General features: G+C 44.7%; 8 non-coding genes across 8 annotated transcripts; all 8 read right to left on the bottom strand.

The window, feature by feature from the left end:
* Positions 1 to 579: 579 nt before the first annotated feature.
* trnap-ugg (transfer RNA proline (anticodon UGG)) lies at positions 580 to 651 on the bottom strand. The gene has a single exon. It is a non-coding gene; the product is annotated as a tRNA-Pro (tRNA).
* Positions 652 to 1,087: 436 nt separating this feature from the next.
* Positions 1,088 to 1,159, bottom strand: trnaq-uug (transfer RNA glutamine (anticodon UUG)). The gene has a single exon. It is a non-coding gene; the product is annotated as a tRNA-Gln (tRNA).
* Positions 1,160 to 1,256: 97 nt separating this feature from the next.
* Positions 1,257 to 1,328, bottom strand: trnap-agg (transfer RNA proline (anticodon AGG)). The gene has a single exon. It is a non-coding gene; the product is annotated as a tRNA-Pro (tRNA).
* Positions 1,329 to 1,990: 662 nt separating this feature from the next.
* trnap-ugg (transfer RNA proline (anticodon UGG)) lies at positions 1,991 to 2,062 on the bottom strand. Its single transcript has one exon. It is a non-coding gene; the product is annotated as a tRNA-Pro (tRNA).
* A 436-nt stretch (positions 2,063 to 2,498) lies between these two features.
* Positions 2,499 to 2,570, bottom strand: trnaq-uug (transfer RNA glutamine (anticodon UUG)). Its single transcript has one exon. It is a non-coding gene; the product is annotated as a tRNA-Gln (tRNA).
* Positions 2,571 to 3,401: 831 nt separating this feature from the next.
* trnap-ugg (transfer RNA proline (anticodon UGG)) lies at positions 3,402 to 3,473 on the bottom strand. Its single transcript has one exon. It is a non-coding gene; the product is annotated as a tRNA-Pro (tRNA).
* Positions 3,474 to 3,909: 436 nt separating this feature from the next.
* trnaq-uug (transfer RNA glutamine (anticodon UUG)) lies at positions 3,910 to 3,981 on the bottom strand. Its single transcript has one exon. It is a non-coding gene; the product is annotated as a tRNA-Gln (tRNA).
* Positions 3,982 to 4,812: 831 nt separating this feature from the next.
* On the bottom strand, positions 4,813 to 4,884 carry trnap-ugg (transfer RNA proline (anticodon UGG)). The gene has a single exon. It is a non-coding gene; the product is annotated as a tRNA-Pro (tRNA).
* Between the last annotated feature and the right edge of the window lie 116 nt (positions 4,885 to 5,000).

Genomic DNA, 5,000 nt, shown 5'->3' with positions numbered 1-5,000 from the left:
CGCCCTTACAAAATACCAGACAACTGTAAGGGCTTACCCATTCATTTGAACCTGGGAGCTCTCGCGGCATGAGCAAGATTCATACTCCTAGACCAGCAAGCCACTAGCCAATATGCAAGGAATATATTATGTGGCGATACTATCTGCTGACAAAGTGAAAGTATTCAAAAGACATTTTTATGAAAGCTATTATGCTCTGTAAAACACAATACAGCAGCGAGGGATCGTCCGGGATTTGGACGATTGGACTCTCGCACCCAAAGCCAGAATCATACCACTTGACCCAAGGGCCACTGCAAGACAGCAACTTTACATAACAACACTAACTGCTGACAAACCGGCATTCTCAGAAAAAGGCTTCTGTGTAAGCCACAATACCCTTACAAAACAGAAGATATCTGTAAGGGCTCAACTGAAATTTGAACCTGGGAGCTCTCACGGCATGAGCGAAGATCATACTCCTAGTCCAACAGACAAGGAATGTTATATGTGGCGATACTAACTGCTGACAAACTGGAATTCTTCGAAAGAAGGTTTTATGAAAGCCATATTGCCCTGTAAAACACATGACACCTGCAAGGGCTCGTCCGGGATTTGAACCCGGGACCTCTCACACCCAAAGCGAGAATCATACCCCTAGACCAACGAGCCACTAAAGCTTGACATTTTCACATGGAACCAGCAGCAGCAGATGGTCAGAATTCTTTATTTAAAAATTGAGTCAGAACGTAATTTCAGAAGCTCAAGTGTTGAAGTCGGGCTTGTGCGTCAGATGGACCCGGGGCTTCTCCTGCCCAAAACAAGATTCGCAGCCCTAGAACGACAAGTTGAGTCACTTGTTTGCCTTAAAATTGCTGTTGTTTTTGTCCACTAGCTTCAGTGAGGTAAATTGATCTTATCCATTTCACAGATTTAAGCTGCATGGCAAAAACACATAACATTATGTAAGTCGTTGTTGGAGGAGGATCGTGATAGCATCAAATAGCTATGTCAGCACCTAGTATCACAACCACTCACTAATTGGTGTGATTAAAATTGGTCTCATTCATTTATTTCACTGATTTGAAGCTGTAAGGAAAGAAGGAAAAGGTTCCACCGAGATTTGAACTCGGATCACTGGATTCAAAGTCCAGAGTGCTAACCATTACACCATGGAACCAAGACCTTCCTCAGTTGACATCTAATGCTTGCATACTAGCGTTGAAACTGGCCTTTGTGAAAGCCATGATGTCCCTCAAAACCAAAGAGAGTTGCAAGGGCTCGTCCGGGATTTGAACCCGGGACCTCTCGCACCCTAAGCGAGAATCATACCCCTAGACCAACGAGCCAGTGAAAAACAGCAGCTTCACATGGCAACACTTTCGGCAGACAAACCAGCATTCTCTGAAAAAGGCCTCTGGGTGACCCACGACGCCCTTACAAAATACCAGACAACTGTAAGGGCTTACCCATTCATTTGAACCTGGGAGCTCTCGCGGCATGAGCAAGATTCATACTCCTAGACCAGCAAGCCACTAGCCAATATGCAAGGAATATATTATGTGGCGATACTATGTGCTGACAAAGTGAAAGTATTCAAAAGACATTTTTATGAAAGCTATTATGCCCTGTAAAACACAAGACAGCAGCGAGGGATCGTCCGGGATTTGGACGATTGGACTCTCGCACCCAAAGCCAGAATCATACCACTTGACCCAAGGGCCACTGCAAGACAGCAACTTTACATAACAACACTAACTGCTGACAAACCGGCATTCTCAGAAAAAGGCCTCTGTGTAAGCCACAATACCCTTACAAAAGAGAAGATATCTGTAAGGGCTCAACTGAAATTTGAACCTGGGAGCTCTCACGGCATGAGCGAAGATCATACTCCTAGTCCACCAGACAAGGAATGTTATATGTGGCGATACTAACTGCTGACAAACTGGAATTCTTCGAAAGAAGGTTTTATGAAAGCCATATTGCCCTGTATAACACATGACACCTGCAAGGGCTCGTCCGGGATTTGAACCCGCGACCTCTCGCACCCAAAGCGAGAATCATACCCCTAGACCAACGAGCCACTAAAGCTTGACATTTTCACATGGAACCAGCAGCAGCAGATGGTCAGAATTCTTTATTTAAAAATTGAGTCAGAACGTAATTTCAGAAGCTCAAGTGTTGAAGTCGGGCTTGTGCGTCAGATGGACCCGGGGCTTCTCCTGCCCAAAACAAGATTCGCAGCCCTAGAACGACAAGTTGAGTCACTTGTTTGCCTTAAAATTGCTGTTGTTTTTGTCCACTAGCTTCAGTGAGGTAAATTGATCTTATCCATTTCACAGATTTAAGCTGCATGGCAAAAACACATAACATTATGTAAGTCGTTGTTGGAGGAGGATCGTGATAGCATCAAATAGCTATGTCAGCACCTAGTATCACAACCACTCACTAATTGGTGTGATTAAAATTGGTCTCATTCATTTATTTCACTGATTTGAAGCTGTAAGGAAAGAAGGAAAAGGTTCCACCGAGATTTGAACTCGGATCACTGGATTCAAAGTCCAGAGTGCTAACCATTACACCATGGAACCAAGACCTTCCTCAGTTGACATCTAATGCTTGCACACTAGCGTTGAAACTGGCCTTTGTGAAAGCCATGATGTCCCTCAAAACCAAAGAGAGTTGCAAGGGCTCGTCTGGGATTTGAACCCCGGACCTCACGCACCCTAAGCGAGAATCATACCCCTAGACCAACAAGCCAGTGAAAAACAGCAGCTTCACATGGCAACACTTTCGGCAGACAAACCAGCATTCTCTGAAAAAGGCCTCTGGGTGACCCACGACGCCCTTACAAAATACCAGACAACTGTAAGGGCTTACCCATTCATTTGAACCTGGGAGCTCTCGCGGCATGAGCAAGATTCATACTCCTAGACCAGCAAGCCACTAGCCAATATGCAAGGAATATATAATGTGGCGATACTATCTGCTGACAAAGTGAAAGTATTCAAAAGACATTTTTATGAAAGCTATTATGCCCTGTAAAACACAATACAGCAGCGAGGGATCGTCCGGGATTTGGACGATTGGACTCTCGCACCCAAAGCCAGAATCATACCACTTGACCCAAGGGCCACTGCAAGACAGCAACTTTACATAACAACACTAACTGCTGACAAACCGGCATTCTCAGAAAAAGGCTTCTGTGTAAGCCACAATACCCTTACAAAACAGAAGATATCTGTAAGGGCTCAACTGAAATTTGAACCTGGGAGCTCTCACGGCATGAGCAAAGATCATACTCCTAGTCGACCAGACAAGGAATGTTATATGTGGCGATACTAACTGCTGACAAACTGGAATTCTTCGAAAGAAGGTTTTATGAAAGCCATATTGCCCTGTATAACACATGACACCTGCAAGGGCTCGTCCGGGATTTGAACCCGGGACCTCTCGCACCCAAAGCGAGAATCATACCCCTAGACCAACGAGCCACTAAAGCTTGACATTTTCACATGGAACCAGCAGCAGCAGATGGTCAGAATTCTTTATTTAAAAATTGAGTCAGAACGTAATTTCAGAAGCTCAAGTGTTGAAGTCGGGCTTGTGCGTCAGATGGACCCGGGGCTTCTCCTGCCCAAAACAAGATTCGCAGCCCTAGAACGACAAGTTGAGTCACTTGTTTGCCTTAAAATTGCTGTTGTTTTTGTCCACTAGCTTCAGTGAGGTAAATTGATCTTATCCATTTCACAGATTTAAGCTGCATGGCAAAAACACATAACATTATGTAAGTCGTTGTTGGAGGAGGATCGTGATAGCATCAAATAGCTATGTCAGCACCTAGTATCACAACCACTCACTAATTGGTGTGATTAAAATTGGTCTCATTCATTTATTTCACTGATTTGAAGCTGTAAGGAAAGAAGGAAAAGGTTCCACCGAGATTTGAACTCGGATCACTGGATTCAAAGTCCAGAGTGCTAACCATTACACCATGGAACCAAGACCTTCCTCAGTTGACATCTAATGCTTGCACACTAGCGTTGAAACTGGCCTTTGTGAAAGCCATGATGTCCCTCAAAACCAAAGAGAGTTGCAAGGGCTCGTCTGGGATTTGAACCCCGGACCTCACGCACCCTAAGCGAGAATCATACCCCTAGACCAACAAGCCAGTGAAAAACAGCAGCTTCACATGGCAACACTTTCGGCAGACAAACCAGCATTCTCTGAAAAAGGCCTCTGGGTGACCCACGACGCCCTTACAAAATACCAGACAACTGTAAGGGCTTACCCATTCATTTGAACCTGGGAGCTCTCGCGGCATGAGCAAGATTCATACTCCTAGACCAGCAAGCCACTAGCCAATATGCAAGGAATATATAATGTGGCGATACTATCTGCTGACAAAGTGAAAGTATTCAAAAGACATTTTTATGAAAGCTATTATGCCCTGTAAAACACAATACAGCAGCGAGGGATCGTCCGGGATTTGGACGATTGGACTCTCGCACCCAAAGCCAGAATCATACCACTTGACCCAAGGGCCACTGCAAGACAGCAACTTTACATAACAACACTAACTGCTGACAAACCGGCATTCTCAGAAAAAGGCTTCTGTGTAAGCCACAATACCCTTACAAAACAGAAGATATCTGTAAGGGCTCAACTGAAATTTGAACCTGGGAGCTCTCACGGCATGAGCAAAGATCATACTCCTAGTCGACCAGACAAGGAATGTTATATGTGGCGATACTAACTGCTGACAAACTGGAATTCTTCGAAAGAAGGTTTTATGAAAGCCATATTGCCCTGTAAAACACATGACACCTGCAAGGGCTCGTCCGGGATTTGAACCCAGGACCTCTCGCACCCAAAGCGAGAATCATACCCCTAGACAAACGAGCCACTAAAGCTTGACATCTTCACATGGAACCAGCAGCAGCAGATGGTCAGAATTCTTTATTTAAAAATTGAGTCAGAACGTAATTTCAGAAGCTCAAGTGTTGAAGTCGGGCTTGTGC

The sequence above is a fragment of the Danio rerio genome, chromosome 13 (assembly GCF_052040795.2).
Source record: "Danio rerio strain M-AB ecotype USA chromosome 13, GRCz13ab, whole genome shotgun sequence".
Lineage (NCBI taxonomy): Eukaryota > Metazoa > Chordata > Actinopteri > Cypriniformes > Danionidae > Danio > Danio rerio.
This window is presented reverse-complemented; position numbering and strand designations above follow the sequence as displayed.